The sequence below is a fragment of the Ascaphus truei genome, chromosome 3 (assembly GCF_040206685.1).
Source record: "Ascaphus truei isolate aAscTru1 chromosome 3, aAscTru1.hap1, whole genome shotgun sequence".
Lineage (NCBI taxonomy): Eukaryota > Metazoa > Chordata > Amphibia > Anura > Ascaphidae > Ascaphus > Ascaphus truei.
In genome coordinates, this window is record NC_134485.1 from 215072011 (window position 1) to 215090159 (window position 18149).

Consider the following 18149-nt stretch of genomic DNA (forward strand, 5'->3'; position numbering starts at 1 on the left):
CTCTCTGACCATCATCTCATCTCATTCTCTCTATCTCACTTCTCCCCTTCTCCACCTCCATCTACCCCCCGGTTCTGCAGAAACCTGCGCTCTATTCACTTACCTGACTTTGAGTCCACTTTACGCTCCTCCCTCTCCTCTCTCAGCTCTGCTACAGACCCTAACAACCTGGTCAGGAACTACAACTCTGTCTTGTCCTCGTCTCTTGATCTACATGCCCCGCTTTCTCTCTGCCGCACTCGCCCTTCTAACCCTAGACCCTGGCTAAATTCCCACACGCGCATGCTGCGTTCCTCCACTCGTTCCTCTGAACGCCTCTGGAGGAAGTCTCACACTCTCAAAGACTTCCATCACTACAAATTTATGCTATCCTGTTTCAACTTTGCCCTCTCGCAAGCTAAACAAGCCTACTTTTCTTCACTAATCAACATGCACAAGTCTAACCCACGCCAACTGTTCTCTGTCTTTGATACGCTACTCAAACCACCTTCAGCTGCATCTCCTTCCTCCATCTCCGTTCAGGACTTTGCTGACTATTTTAAGGAAAAGGTGGAATCCATGCGGCAGAACATCCCCTCTGTTTCTTCCTCCCATCCTACACCTCTTCCTAATTCTCCTCCTGCCTTCCTTGACTCTTTTTCTACTGTCTCAGAGGAGGATGTGTCGCTGTTGATCGCCTCTTCTCCCTCTACCACTCGCCCTCTTGACCCCATTCCCTCCCATCTCCTAAAACCTATTGCTCCTACTATAATCCCTACGCTCACACACATTTTTAACTCCTCCTTCTGCTCTGGAACCTTTCCATCCTCCTTCAAACATGCAAACTCATACCATTACTCAAAAACAGCAAGCTTGACCCTACCTGTCTTTGTAACTATCGACCTGTCTCCCTCCTGCCTTTTGCCTCTAAACTCCTTGAACGTCTTGTACTCTGTCGCTTGCTCCATTTTCTCAACACCTATTCTCTCCCAGACCCTCTACAATCTAGCTTCCGCACTGCTCACTCCACGTAAACAGCCCTCACTAAAATAACTGACGACCTCCATGCTGCCAAAGACAGAGGTCATTACACTCTGCTCATATTACTCGACCTCTCTGCAGCATTTGACACCGTGGACCACCCTCTTCTCCTTCACATTCTCCATACTCTTGGTATTCGGAACAAAGCTCTATCCTGGATCTCATCCTACCTCTCCCATCGTACTTCCAGTGTCTCTTCTGCTAACACCTCCTCCTCTATTGATCTCTCTGTGGGGGTACCCCGGGGCTCTGTCCTGGGACCTCTTCTCTTTTCTCTGTACACACTCTCTCTAGGTGACCTAATAACATCTTTTGGGTTTAATTATCACCTCTATGCCGACGACACACAAATATACTTTTCAACACTCAACCTAACACCTGCTGTACAAACCAAAGTTTCTGAATGTCTCTCTGCTATATCATCCTGGATGGCCCGCCGACGCCTTAAACTCAACATGGCTAAAACAGAGCTCCTCATACTTCCTCCCAAACCTGGCCCTACTACCTCCTTCCACATTACTGTTGGAACTACGATCATTCACCCAGTAGCCCAAGCACGCTGCCTAGGGGTCACACTCGACTCCTCTCTCACATTCAAAACATTTCTATAACTTGTCGCTTTTTCCTCCGCAATATAACAAAGATACGCCCTTTCCTCTGTTGCTCGACTGCTAAAACTCTGACTCTGGCCCTCATTCTCTCCCGTCTTGATTACTGTAACCTCCTGCTGTCCGGCCTTCCTGCCTCTCACTTGTCTCCCCTACAATCTATCCTAAATGCTGCTGCCAGAATCACTCTACTTTTTCCTAGATCTGTCTCAGCATCTCCCCTCATGAAATCCCTCTCCTGGCTTCCGATCAAATCCTGCATCTCACACTCCATTCTTCTCCTCACTTTTAAAGCTTTACACTCTTCTGCCCCTCCTTACATCTCAGCCCTAATTTCTCGTTATTCACCATCCAGACTCTTGCATTCTTCTCAAGGATGTCTTCTTTCTACCCCCTTTGTATCTAAAGCCCTCTCCCGCCTTAAACCTTTTTCACTGACTGCCCCACACCTCTGGAATGCCCTTCCCCTCAGTACCACACTAGCACCCTCTCTATCCACCTTTAAGACCCACCTTAAGACACACTTGCTTAAAGAAGCATATGAATAGCACTGTGGATATTCTGAACACATGCTACATAAAGCTTGGCCCCCTGCAGACGCACTTACCAGAACTCCCTCCTACTGTCTCTGTACGTTCTCCCTACCTACCAATTAGACTGTAAGTTCCTCGGGGCAGGGACTCCTCTTCCTTAATGTTACTTTTATGTCTAAAGCACGTATTCCCATGATCTGTTATTTATATTATCTGTTATTTATTTGATTACCACATGTATTACTACTGTGAAGCGCTATGTACATTAATGGCGCTATATAAATAAAGACATACAATACAATACAAATAATAATAATAATAAAAAAAGGAATTCCATTGAAAACAATTAGTTTTTCATTTGGTGCAGCTCTATTCACCAGTTTTACTGCTGGGCGACTTTAGTAAATAATCCCCCAAACCCTTTGAAGACAATTAAAGAGTAAACACACTGTATAACCTCTGTTCATTTAATATAACCATATATTGTTATCATAACTCTATGCCCAGGACATGCTTGAAAAAGAGAGGTAACTCATTGTATTTCTTCCTGGTAAAACATTTTATAAATAAATAAACAGGTCTCTACTAAATTGAGATGTTACAAATATGTATGGGGGCCATTAACTAAAGTCTTCAAGCTGTAAAACCAGTGTAGACGAATGACCAAAGGAAAAACGCCAATGATTTTTAATGTGATTCCTTTTTCTTTGGTAGCCCTGGTTTCCACCCGGGAGACTTTAGTCATAGACCCTATAGAGTCTCATCATATAGTTTATAACACTGTTACTTAGTAACTTTGCACTTAAGGGTCTCCACCTTTTAAAAGTAAACAACAGTCATGGACAAAACTTTTTGGACAAGTAACAAAAAACAAAAAGTACTGTAGTAGGAAACAATTTGAAAATGTCTATTTCTGCAAAGTTTTTGGATTCAAGTAATTGAGGAATACATTTATCAGGACAAAAGGCACACTTATTGTAAAATGCATTAAAAAAAGAAACTAAAGGATACTTCATGCTTTTCACTACAACTTTTTCTCCATTGTGATAAGCACTGAAAGGCTTGCCAAAGTAATTAAAATGTGCAGGTCTGCGTAGACAGCAGCAGAATGCCAAAGCAAGCAAAGCTGCAGAAAATTGTCATTGTCATTTTTCAAACGCTGGTGATACATTGCCAAAATCAGATGTCTAGTACTCAGGTATACATTGCGTCAGAAATAAGCTTGGTTCAGCTTTTAAAAATACAATAGTTTCTTTTATCAGAATGAAAGAGCAACGGAAATAAAAACGGTGCTTCTATTCATATGCATAATGCTAAAATGTTATTTCGTTTAGGATACCATGGTGCTTACTCGATTTTCAGCTTTTGGGTTTTCCTTTTTCACCAATTAGTTATTGACTTGAAAGTCATGGAGATCAGACGTTTTCATCTTTCTCTGTTTACAATTTCATGTCTTTGGTGTCCAATAATATGTGATTTGTTTTCATTATTTCGTAAGCCTGGGAGAAAGTTGAGAGGAGAATTGAAATTTCCCAGCAGGCCGGGTTTGTAACCTTTGAGACGGGAACAAAGGCATTAAGCAAGCAGAAGTCTACATATGTTTAACGGACACTTTTCATCTAAAGAAAGATAGAAAAAGGATTGCACGTGCCACCACAGTCTATGATATGGTTATTGTATATTCCAAACAATTTATATGTAAATACTTTTAGAAAGAGCCTGTGCCGCACAAACATCATTACACATGTGACCTCTTAGATGACGTTTACAGGATGGAAAGAGATATGTGGCAGCATTAACCCATGGGCGTCAAGTTCACCATTTTTATGAGTGTAAAATACCATCCATTTATTGAACACTTATATAGTAGTTTTAACAAATCATACTGAAACTCTTAGTTTAAAAAGTTTAAAAAAGAAGATATTATTGAAGCAGCAATGTCTCACAGGTGATATGGTCAAATGTTTTTTATGATTTTTATTCTTTTAAAATGAACTGGTATAGGGGTCCCCTGCACTAAACCACCACAATTACAGCTCCACAAACCCTCTAGTATTTCGTTTTTTATTTGGTATTGTAAAAAAGTAAAAAATAAAATAAAGATGGCTGCTGAGGTTACCAATAGAAAGCCTTAAAGTTGTGGCTTTCAACTGGCTCCCTATTCCAGCAACCATATTGTTCCCACTGACAATTATTGTGGTACTGGGTTTAAAATAATCATATCTTTGAAACCAGGGGTTCCCATGAGCCGTATGTATTACAACATGAATTGCCTCACTACTGAACAAAGACAAACCATATAGTTGGAAATTCTAATTCTGATAAATGATAATAATGTTTAATAAAGAAACTGTTTCAGTGTTTCACCTGCCACACTACAGTATAATGGAATCAGAGGGGAAATAAAGCTGATTTTGAGGGATGTTCTTTACGGTTTATGTTTTCATAAATATTTGAGCTTCAGATCAAGTTTGAATTTCTGACTCCGTTTATCACATATTTTACATTTAATTAATAGCATAAAAGCAAACAAGAAAAAACAACAGATTTCATAATGTATCAAATGCTGTGCTACTGAGGCATGCTGTAACTAAATTGTTCACTGAAATATGGATAATTTATAATTACTTCTTAATGCCTCAACTGTATTATCTGTTCTATTTTTAAAAGAAGAAAAATCAAATTAAAGTTATAAAAAAAATGTTTTATTGTTGGGTCTCCTTACTACACTACTGCAATATTAAATGTTAAATGTTGGACTGATAACCAAAACATAGTGACAGAAATATGTAATAGATATTTCACAATTTGCATCAATTAAATATTTTTAGGAACTCTTTATTTGTACACAACAGTTCTCCATATAATGAAGGTTGTGCCAAACACCCTGCATTGTGCGTTGGCATCATGGAAATTATGAAATTGTGAAGATAATGTATATATCCCTGTAACAGGGGAGTTATCCCTGTTCAGGTAACGTGCCTCTAATCCAGCAGTGTGGTGGTTAACTGCTGGTAGTCAATTAACAAACACCACCTGCCTGATTTAGATTGCTTAGAAAAGCCTGTCTTTTGAGACAGGAAGGGAGGTTGTCCCTTACTCTCACAACTTGTGAGACTGACATGGGGACAGGTGTCTTGAGTCTACCAGAAGAGGCTGCTTGCAAGACACAGGGGAAACTTCTAAACCTGAATGCTGACAAACACTGAAGAAAAGGTAGCAACCAGGAACAGTGAAGATTTTCCCTCCAAACCACAAGGAACAGATAAGACTTTCATTTATAAGACTTTTTATATCTGCTCATTTCATGATATATGTTTGGGGCTGGGAGACATGCTTATCTAAAGGGAGTTGTGGACTGCATAGTATTTCACTAGAAATACTCCCAAGTGAATAGAAGCTTTGTTTACCCCTTGTTTGGATGGTTTCCTGATATTAAGGAAACAGGCGCAATAAAAGTCTTATTTAATTTCACCATAACCAGTCTCCCTTGCATACCTCTGTGAGCGTCCACCTACATATGGTGTCCGAAGTGGGACGAGAGGTGGTCTTTGAAGTTAGAAAGGACCCGGAGTTGCCTGTGAAATGTTTTGTGCTTTTTATCTACAAACAGCCTAAACAAAAATATCTCATGCAGCAGAGACCAGAGTTAAAGTGATACACACCCATGCAGGAAATCTACACTGCACTGAAACTTACAAAACCACAGATGGACTCTTTTCCCCAATCCCAAGAGGAGAGAGAGACTGCTGAAGCAGGTAAACCTTATTTGCCTATCACAATAAAGTGTAATATGGTCATTGAAATAGGGGGTTTGCCTTCCAGCCATAGTCAGGGTTCAAGAAGTGAGTTAGCCATTAAAAGGGATAGGCGTTTGTTGTTTTCAAATGTTTAGCTGAAGCAGTGAATACAGATGGTGACCCACGAGCGGTACTGATTCTGCAAGTAAAAGCTGCCACACCGCATAGGACTACCAGTTGTGAATGGAGTATATGCAGAAAAATGTGAAAATTGATGCAAGACTGTGCTGAAGCAGGGGAATTTTCAGTAAACAAGTGCTGAAGGTAAAATTGCCTGCTAAAAAAAAGGAATTGCTGAGCTGTGTAAAAGGTATCCCAAAGTGTGAAGAGTGAATATCATAATACCCAAAGTTGAGACTGAACTGAAGCAGAAAATCACATTATTTGGCTGAAGCAGAGAGAATGCACCTAGCAAGTAAATGGTGTAATGCAAACAGAAGTTTTTACTTAACAACTGCACATCCAGCATACCTAATGAGAGATTAAACCTAGCAAGTAAATGGTGTAAAGCAAATAGACTTTTTTACCTAGCAACTGCACATCCTGTATACCTGAAAACAACAAGGGGAGGGTAGGGAGTGATCAGAGAACCATACTAATTGAGTGAATTAAATAAATAAATCAGGTAATGAAATAGTGGGTGCAAACTGTGAACTGATAAAGTGAATCAGAAAAAAGACGAGGGAGCACAAAGTGATTGTGGCCCTCAGAGAATTCACTAAACTGCACACCACTAGGTGTAAAAAATAACTTTTATTGAGTGTTTTACTTAAAACATATATTACCGTGAGATTATGTACCGTGAGTTAAAAATGGATTAAATCAATAGTATCCAGCATCAGTGCCAGCACATAAATATTGCTTGCTATCCCAATTACCCAGCTAATGATGGTGGGATATAGATGGCATATGATGCTATAAGTCAGGGTATAATCCCCTCTGGGTCAGCAAACAGGCCAGATGGTAAGTTTAGATAGCCAGGGAGACTGTATGTAAATTGGTGAATCAATATCCAACCTAGTCTAGTGATGCAGTATTATACACCTCAATATATCATTGAATAGATAAAGTAGGAGCATAAACTGTGATTGAAGAGCTGACACTCACAGCAGCAACAATGATTGATCTCAAGCACATATACTGCAGAGGTGCATAAAGCACTAGGTAGGGAAAGGTAGGGAAAGCTGAAGAAGCTCCTTTGCTGGAGGGAATCGCGCGTTGGACGTGCAATGTTGTCAGTCTCCTACTTGGAGCTGTTTTAATGCAGTATTTATAGGTTCCTGGGTCAGTGTAAACAGTCCTTGACACTTGGTTCATTTCAGTCCAGTGTTTATATGCCAGTGAGTCTCTGGCTTGACCTCCCTACCTAGTGCTTTATGCACCTCTGCAGTATATGTGCTTGAGATCAATCATTGTTGCTGCTGTAAGTGTCAGCTCTTCAATCACAGTTTATGCTCCTACTTTATCTATTCAATGATATATTGAGGTGTATAATACTACATCACTAGACTAGGTTGGTTGGATATTGATTCACCAATTAACATACAGTCTCCCTGGCTATCTAAACTTACCATCTGGCCTGTTTGCTGACCCAGAGGGGATTATACCCTGACTTATATCATCATATGCCATCTATATCCCACCATTATTAGCTGGGTAATTGGGATAGCAAGCAATATTTATGTGCTGGCACTGATGCTGGATACTATTGATTTAATCCATTTTTAACTCACGGTACATAATCTCACGGTAATATATGTTTTAAGTAAAACACTCAATAAAAGTTATTTTTTACACCTAGTGGTGTGCAGTTTAGTGAATTTTCTGAGGGCCACAATCACTTTGTGCTCCCTCGTCTTTTTTCTGACATCCTGTATACCTGATGAGAGAAAATGTGTGCACAGCACTGCTGATATTGTAAAACTTACCCAAGAAAGAAAAAGTCTACAGAGATGCCTGTGAGAGCTACGACCTCTACAAGCAAAATATGCCCACCTGTAGGACTACCACAATTGGGGCTTCTAGCAAATACAGTGGCAACAGCTGCAATAGCGCCTCCTGAGGTCAGGAAGAAAACTACACCTGAGAACCCCAAAATGGAGGACAAGATGCAGCGTTCCTGTAAGGAACCCTACCCCACGGAAGAGTGGCCCTTCCAGTCCAATAAGGAGGAAGACATCTCTTACGGGGAACCCAAACCGAGTCACAAACACAAAACACCGCAAGAATGGTGGGGGTGCCTGAACTCGGCACGAACAGAAAAGACCGCTCTCTATAATGACGAATATGGTCGACAAGAGAAAGAGCAGGAGCAGCAGATCACCCAATATTTCTGTCAGCAAAAGGAACTGCAAGAAAAGCCTGGCGTATATAATGAAGCTGCTGAAGTATCAAATAAAGGAGACCCCAGTATTCCTGAGGGGACGGAGTCATCCAAAACAAAAAGGCGGAAAAAGAAAAGCGGTTCTTCACTTACCGTGGAAGGAACAGACACGTCCGCAGATCCTGTGGAGAAAAAGGGGGACCGAGTTGCCCTGCAGCCTATAGAAAATGGAAAATTCGTCCCGCGGTTAAGCGAATATCCAGAGGGCCCAAGGCAGAAGTCGTGTACCCCAAAGAAGGGTCTGTCAGGTGCCAATAGTGAGGACCCTCAACCAACCATCCCAGGGAAGCGGAGCCGGAACTAGTGAGTGCCGATCCCTTGACCAGCCCTGAGGATGCCCTGAAAAATGCCAGGCGTGACTGTGATATACTCCGTGAACAATTGAAACAAAAGAAAGATGATTACGCAGAGCTACTGAAAAATAACGTGAAGTTACAGGAACATGTGCTCGCAATGTACTCTGCAGCCAGGACAGAATTGGACGATCTCAAGACTGAGCTAGATACTGCAAATGCTACTATTTCCGCCATGGATGAAAAGCAGAGCCAATCTGATAAAATGATGGCTAAGCTGAAGCGGAAGTATGAGGAGGCACTGAAGCAGATGACAGTCTTCCAGCAAGAGGTTCACACTCTTCGCTTAGAGCTGAATGCCTCACAACAGGAGGTCAACAGTGTCCGGACAGAGGTGGACGTATCTCAGAAAGAGGTTCAGACACTCCGCAGAGCACTGGATGCCTCACATCATGAGACCAACAGCTGTCGCATAGACCTGGAAGTTTCCAGAAAGGAACTACACATTCTCACTGAGGAGCTGGACAATTCTAAAGAAACGATTGTCAATCTTAAGACAGATCTCAAAGTCTCTCAGAAGGAGCCTCAGACCCTCAACATAGAGAAGGAAGTCTCACGCCAGGAGACTGTCATTCTCAAAGCAGATGTGCGTAAATGGAAGGAGGACTGCAAGGAGGCCCTGAATAGTACAGAGACTGAAAAAGGAGAAAATTTAAGATTAGAAAGAGAAAACTTAAAACTGGAAGAAGAAAAGTTTCATTTTACAGACGAAGTCAAGGAAAAGAATGAAAAGCTGCACGAGCTTAAGGAAATAAATAGACTTTTGGAAGGTGAGAAGTTTGAAACAGAGCACCGACTGCAGAACCAACTGCAAGGTCTGCGTACGCACCTCCAGATGTCCGAGGAGAAGCAGCAAACTCTGCAGGAAGACAATCTGCAGGCTGTTAAAGAAATACAAGTGCTGCAGGAACGTCTGATTACCCAGTATGTCCCCGCAAAGCAGCATGAGAAACTGAAGGCTACCCTGGGCATCACCAAAGCATCGCTAAAGGCCAAGCTTAGAACCCAGGTGACTCAGCACAAAAGGGAGCCCAAGAAGGTCCAGAAACTGAAACAAGTAACTGTGGCCCAAGCAAAGAAGTTCACAGTGCTTCACAATGCAATAAAAATGTGGAAGCAAGCTCAGAGAAAGGAAAGCATGCAGATAAATTCCCTGAGAAGAGACTTGCAAGACGCACTCAAAAAACAGGGATCTCTCGCGGATGAGATGAAAGTTCTACAAGGACAAGTATTGACCCTGACTAAGCGTCAGTATCCCACAGCCACAAAAACCCATGAAGACAAGGGTACAGTGAGAGCTGGGAATACCGCTTGTCTGAAAGACAAGGTTGCAAAATTTGAACCACCTAAACAAGCACTAGCAAAACCTTCAGCCACCCAACAGGCAATAAAATAAGATACACGTGCTGAATCAAAACCAGAAGAATCCTTAGCTGATGAAGCTGAAAAGATGGGACATTCTCTGGAAGTGGGTGTGGAATTGCAACTTAATCCCAAAGAGGCTGAACTAGCAACCCCATTGAGTGGGAAAAGGGCAGAGAGACAGCTTCAAGAACAGAAAACTCAAAGGGCTGTTTTTAAACGCTCTGCAACTGCTGCCATACAGTCTGCCTACAATAAAACGAGCACCCGACGCGAGGGAAATCTCATGACCGCGCACATAGCAAAAAGACTATACTTAGAAAAAGTCCTCCTCGAGCGACTGAGGAGTGCTGATCTCAAGCACCTTCGGGAGGAGACACGAATAAACTGGAGAAAGGGCTCCAATCCCAGCGGGACTGAGGGTTCTCTTCCTCCATCCACTCTCATTCAAGTCACAGAAATATCTAGAATGAGGGTGGAAGGATGGGCTTTGGCCGTGGTAAGCCCGAGCTTCCCACAAACAGGGGAGGTATGTAACAGGGGAGTTATCTCTGTTCAGATAATGTGCCTCTAATCCAGCAGTGTGGTGGTTAACTGCTGGTAGTCAATTAACAAACACCACCTGCCTGATTTAGATTGCTTAGAAAAGCCTGTCTTTTGAGACAGGAATGGAGGTTGTCCCTTACTCTCACAACTTGTGAGACTGACATGGGGACAGGCGTCTTGAGTCTACCAGAAGAGGTTGCTTGCAAGACACAGGGGAAACTTCTAAACCTGAATGCTGACAAACACTGAAGAAAAGGTAGCAACCAGGAACAGTGAAGATTTTCCCTCCAAACCACAAGGAACAGATAAGACTTTCATTTATAAGACTTTTTATATCTGCTCATTTCATGATATATGTTTGGGGCTGGGAGACATGCTTATCTAAAGGGAGTTGTGGACTGCATAGTATTTCACTAGAAATACTCCCAAGTGAATAGAAGCTTTGTTTACCCCTTGTTTGGATGGTTTCCTGATATTAAGGAAACAGGCGCAATAAAAGCCTTATTTAATTTCACCATAACCAGTCTCCCTTGCATACCTCTGTGAGCATCCGCCTACAATCCCCTATAACAGGAGTGGCCAACTCAAGTCCTCAAGGACCACCAACAGGTCAGGTATATGGATATCCCTGCTTGAGCATAGGTTGCTTAATCAGTGGCTCAGTCAATGACTGAGCCACTGATTAAGCCACCTTTGTTAAGGCAGGGATATCATTAAAACCTGACCTGTTGGTGGCCATTGAGGACTGAGGTTGGCCACCTCAGGCCTATAAGCTTACTAACCCTTTCCTTCTTATGAAGCTCATTGACCCTCACTTAATCTGTTATCACGTGATTGTGGCACCACTGAGGAAATAAACAGAAGAGGGGTAATCTTCCATTCCCCTGCTGACTAGATTTATTGTTCCACAGGTGCACAGAACAAGATCTCCCTCAATACACAAGCTCAAAGCCCATGACGTAGCCACTACCTCTTGACGTGGTGGACTCAAAGGGGCCTATTCAGGTTGCGCCGAGAAAAATTGCTGCTATCTCGAACGCTGGGGCCACCGAACGGTTTGACATTTGTGTTATCATGGTACTCAGAAAGAATCAGAAACTGTTTCCACAAGTCTCAAAACATGAGGTAGGAAAATGCCAATACCATACGGGACAGCAGCGATGAGATCTCAGCCTCTCTCAAAGTTCTCCCACGTATGAACTGGCTGCAGTCTATAAGAGCTGCATAGAGAGTGCTGCACAGAGAGCCGAATCTCCCTGCATAGCTCTCACAGGCAATCGCAGTGTTTTTATTTACATTTTAATAATAGTGTACAGTAACAGGGGGTCTTCGGAGATGAACCACATTGATTTCAGCCCCGGGTCCCCTTGCTTCCCGAGATACAGGCCCCAGCATGGGGTGCTGGTATCTCCTATGCGTTTAAATGTCCCGGTCACGTGATGTGGAAGATTTAAACATTGTGGGGGGATACCGGCACCACATATCGGGGCCTGTAACTCAGGAAGCAGGAGGTCACGGGGCTGAAATCAATGCGATTCATCTCTGGAGACCCAATGCTACAGTACACTGTTATTGAAATGTAAATTAAAAAAACTTAATTACCTTAGCGCTGTGCCGCTAAGGCAATGATGGGGTAAAACCTGAGTACCCGGTTTGTTGCGGGGTACAGGGGCTGGGTGAAGGGGGTATTGCCCCAGGGTGGGTGCTTAGGCCTGCCGGGAAGGTTGCGGGAGGAGTTAACCACTTCAATACCATAGCGGTGGTAAACCAAGAAACATTAAAATACAACAACCCTACAACCCACCTCCTCTACCCCTAACAACTTCCCCCAACACATACAGGGCAAAATTACTATTATCCAGATCTGGATAATTGCTCATTTGCCCATTAAAAATCAAACATTATCCAACCAGCATAAAGTAAATAAAAGTTCTACTTACCCCTGTCAGGATGAAGGCCATCTTCATCACAGTCCTCTGTGTCCATGTCCTCCGTGGGCAGCAACAGTACAATAAAAAAACAAACTAATGGCCACTAACCCCTTAATTACCATAGCGTTTAATAACCGGGACACCTAAGCACCCTCCCCGGGGCAACTACCCCCACCTCCACTACACATCGATTGGCACAGTGTTAAATTTGGCAACTATAGCAATGAAATGCCAATAAACTAATTGATTGGCACCATGTCCATATAATATGGGCATTGTTTGCCATTATGGCAGTTAATGGGCAACATGAAAAACAAGCAGAAAAAATACATAGCAATTAAGCACAAACAAACACCAAAAATACATAGCAATTAAATAAAAACAAACACCAAAATTACATAGCAATTAAATAAAAACAAGCCTTTGCCAAAAAAATGCATTGCTTGTCACTGTGTTTATCTATAGCCAAAAAGGAGCATAGATAAACACATTGCCAGTCAATGGGCAGTTTAAAAAAAACACACAATGAAATAAAATACATTCCATTTTTTTCTTACCATTGATGTCTACACCCTCCGATTCCCAGTCCAGCAGCAACAGCAAGAACCGCTTGGCACTCAACGTAATGCTCCTCAACAGATATACCATGAGATGCATCCCTGAGGAAGTTCCCGCAGTTGAACGAAACGCGTAGGGTGGTCTTGTGTAATTTCCAAAGTCCTGTGTGTGTCGTGCTGTAATGATGCTCATCTCAAGCAGGAAACGGACCCGCACGGCTGAGGTAGGAATATGAAAGAACCAACCTGACCCGAGGGACAGAGTCCTGATAGAGTAGTGAGTCGTAAGCCAAAGTTCAGGGCTGGCAGCAGAGTTGCGTAGTCGGTGAGAATGCAGAGTTCAAGGCAGGCAGAAGACAGGGGTGGTTGAGGTACGTAGCCAGGTCTGGTAATGAGGACGACAAAAGGTAAGTACATTGCATGTACTCAACATGATTTGAAACTTTGCTCTGCAATTTCCTGCATACAGGGCTGTCCTTTTAAAGGAAGCTGCCAGGAGCAAAAATGAAGGACCTGCACAGAGGGTGAGCTAGAGCAAAATCCCTGTCCGGACTCAGAAAACCTGTGACTGATTTTTCAAAACTTCATAGTATCCCCCCCTCACCCCCCCAGAATTGATCTCGGACGATTTAACCCGGGCTTGTCGGGGAACCTCTGGTGGAAACCTCAGATCAAGGAGGAAGCGTGGCCATCACTAGCCTTCACCCAAGAATTCTGCTCTGGACTGTATCCCCTCCAAGATACAAGTACTGAAGACTGCCTTGAGACCTACGTGAATCCCGGATCCGACAAGTTACATACTCCACTTGGCCATCTGCTGGAACTGGGCCTGGGAGGGTGGGAGCAGAAGAGGAGTTGTTGAAGGCCACCACCTTTAGGAGAGACACCTGAAAGACCGAAGGAATCTTATGGGTATCTGGTAACTCCAATTTAAACGTGACCGGGTTTACTGGTTTGGCAATCTTGAACCTGGGCCAGAGCTTCAGGGAAGGACTCTTGAGACGGATGTTCCTGGTAGATAACCAAATGGGATCTCCATCCTGGAATTGCAGGGCTGACCGCCGACGCTTATCCAAGTGATCCTTCTGCTGAAGTGTTACATTGGAATGAATCCTCCTCCAGAGATACTTTAGCTCCTGGACCTTTTCTTCCACTGCGGTACCTTCAGATATGGAGGTGGTCCACGGAAGAGTAGAAGAAACTGCATAAATAGTCTGAGACGGTGGAATGGCTCCTGGAAACAAGTAGACTGGGTCATTGAATGCCTGATGCTGTGGTATCCCCTCGGTTTGCTTCTTGTTGAAAATATCCCTAAAATCCTGGTGTGCGAGGGTAAGGCCATTGGGGAGCGATACAGACGACAGCAGTAAGTCAGAGCTGGGACGAGGTACAGACAAGCAAGTCCCATGACATCGCTGGCCCCAGGTGGTCACTTGCCCTATTAACCAGTTGACAGTAGGGTTGTGGACACGCAACCAGGGGAGGCCTAATACTATAGGTGCTGAGGGTGTGTTGATTACCATGAAAGGGAGTAGCTCCTCATGTAGAACTCCGATGTTCACTACCAGGGGAAGGGACTCCTGGATGATGGTACCATGTTCTAGGAATCTTCTGTCAATCGCCGCAATCTCTAATGGAATCTCCAAAGAGCGAAGGGGAATTGCGTGCTGTTTTGCGAACAAAAGATTGAGGAAGTTACCGGCTGCTCTGGAATCCACAAAGTCCTGAGTCGAGATTGAGGCCGATCCCCATGAAAGGATAACTGGTCGAAGAATCAGGGAAGACACATAGGGAGGAGGGATGGTAGTGAATGTTCTTCCAACTTCACTGGACACAGGCGTTTTCCCGGCCTGCGTTGATCGGGCAGTCACGGATCCGGTGGTCCTGGGACCCACAACACAAATTTGGGGCCAACTGAGTCGTCGGGCTCCTAACAGCACGGCACTACTCAGACAGGCGTTCCTGCATTCTGAGATCGATCCATATGCCAAGAGAAATTAACTCCTCAAGATCCTTAGGGAGGTCTCGACCGGTAAGATCATCTTTTAAGTGCTCCGAGAGTCACTTTCCCAAGGCCGCTGCTTGAGTTTTTTTTTGCCATAATGGCAAACAATGCCCATATTATATGGCAGGATGTACCATTGTGCCAATCAATTTGTTTATTGGCATTTTTTTAATTTTGAATGAAATGTAATGTAATTTATTTGGTTCTTGGTTTTTTTATTGGTAGATTGCCCATTTATTGCTATAGTGGCAAACCATGGCCATATTATGGTAACGGTTTAACACTATGCCAATCAATGGGTAGCATGGTGGGGTGTGATAGCAGTTGCCCCAGGGAGGGTGGTTAGGCATCCCAAGTGGGTTGCGGGGGAGGGGGGTTAACCCCTTAATTACTACATAGTTTACTAATTGCTAAGGTGATTAAGGGGTTAGTGGCCATTAGTTTGTTTTCATTATTATGTTGCTGCCCATAGAGGACAGAGAGGATGGGGAAGAAGAAAAGAATGGCCTTCATAATGGAAGGGGTACTTTATGCTGGCTGGATAATATTTGATTTTTAATGGGCAAATGAGCTATTATCCAGATCTGGATAATAGTAATTTTGTCCATTACTGTACTGTATATGTTGGAGGGGGAGGGGTGTTGGGGGTAGAGGGGATGCCTATTCATTGCCAGTGGTGTTAACATTGCTCCCATTGTGGGCCTAGGTAACCACACTGGCAATCAATGGGTGTATTGGTTAGTATTGCGTTTGTATTTTGGTTTAATGTTTATTGTGGGTAGAAGGGGTGGATGAAGGTTGTATTTGCCCCATGGTGGGTGTTTATGCCTACCGGGTGGGTAGCGGCAGAGGTTAACCCCTTCATTACCTTAGTGGTAGTAACTCCTCCCACAACCCTCCCGCAAGGCCTAAACACCCACCACTGGCCAAATACCACCTTCACCCACCTCCACTAACCCATAATAAACTCCTTCATTGCCTTAGCGGTTAGCCGCTAAGGTAAGGCAGCTGCCTGTTAAAGTATTTTTATTGCATTGGATGGAAGCCGGGGATCTCCAGAGCTGGTATTAATGTGTATCAGCTCCGGAGACTCCTGGCTTCAATCCGATGCAATAAAAATAAAATTTATTTTTTAAGTCCTATCCTTGGGGTGGTGAAATGAAATTGGCGAATAGCTCGCTATTTCCGATGATCTCATTGGAGATCCTAAAACACGTGATGTTCTAAAAAATGCAAGTTCGAGCTCTTTTTGAGCTCCTGCTTGGTGTGTTTGAGCAGGAGCGAGACCCTTCTGAGAGATGCACTTCCCGAATGAGTTTGGTAGATCATCAGAGCTATCTGAATAACAACCTTGCTAAATCGTTCGGAAAGTGCTCAAAAAGCTTGATGACTTATTCATCAAAGCTACCTGAATAAGCCCCAAAGTATGATGTAGTGTATGTTTCCTTAAATTCCTCCATAGTGCCTCTTACTGATATGCCAGGAGTTGCAAGTTGAAGTTAAAACACGTTAGCTCTCTTAGAGCTCGTCCAGGCTGAGAGCGAGCACGCATGCGCGCTCGCTCTCAGCGCGATCAAACACATTGAGACAATGTTTGACCAACGTGCGTGTGCATGTGAGCGCACGGTGCTCAGCTGCTTTGAGAGAAAAATCAATTTGATTTGGTCATTTGCTGGCGCGTCACGTGAGTGGTTCGCCCAATGAGGGCGAACCAGCTCTGTGACATAATAGCCACACACCCCCGGCACAGCCCCGAGCATGCAACTAGCTGGCCAGGAATCGCCCTGCATCTGACGTCACAGCGTTTGAGTGCCAGGGAGTGCCCTCCCACCCTGGACGAGGCCTTAGGTCCTGATTTACAGAGCTCCGTTATTGACTTAACGGCAGGCTAACTTAAGTTAATGCATGGTTAAGTGCTAACTGGTACCTTCAAAGTTCACTGATGGAGTGTTAAGTGCTGTCTTCAGAGGGCATTGCGTTAAATGCAATAAATGAATAAATAAATCCCGCTGTTGTTAAAGTTAACGCAGGGATTTAACAAGACAGTGAAGGGAGACAACCAATGAATGTAGCTCTGAGTTATATGAATCTAAGGCACAAGCTGTGATGGGAGAAACAAGCAGGATGCTAATGCAGAGATTTTGTGAAGACAAAAGAAACATTAGAGAGCAGCGCTTCCATCTCAACACAGCTTGTGACTGCTGCAGAATGGGGCACAAGGTGTCCTACAGCACCGTAATGTGTCTTGAGACTTGGCAACACTTAAATATGGTCCCAAATGTTGATTGAGGAGAGTAAATAGAGACAAATTGTTATTGCAACCGGAACATGGTTTCAGCAGCTTAACACAATGGCCCCCAAGGATCTTGCCGAGTTACAAGACTTAGGTGCCTTCTGGTTGAGATGTGATACTATTAATTTCCCATGGCACAGTGAGAAAACAATAATTTAAATGTCTATATCACCAGCTCACTTATAACTGGCCAGTTCAATTTATTCAAGTGCCTGCGATGAACAAATATTTGCTCCTTCAATCATTGTAGCATCACAGCAGTCATTTCCTCATATTCTGTATCTTTGTATAAACACACTAGTATATTTGGCAGAACCTTTAGATGTGTTTTTTTAATAGAAGTGTGTCAATATGTTTACATATATTAGTAAAAATGTCAATTGCAAATAATATGATCCAGAAATATAACAAATTTCATATACAGTGCATTTGTTTTCATACATATTGAATTTTCATGGTATCCAGGTTGAAATAACATATGGAGAACAATAACCAAATATGTGATTGAATATATTGTACATATGTTCAAGGACTGTCCCTTACCAGATCTCTCATAGTCACATTACTGCCTTGTACATAACATACAAATCCCTTTGTCTCATTTTCATAAGTGTTTAGTCCCTATGGTACAAACTTTCATTGTCTCTTTCTCAGTGTTTTATATTTTCACATACAGTACTTGCTATGCACATCAATTCTGTTTAGACAATATTGCTTAGATTTTGAGACACCTACTATATATGTTGATGCCAAATGAT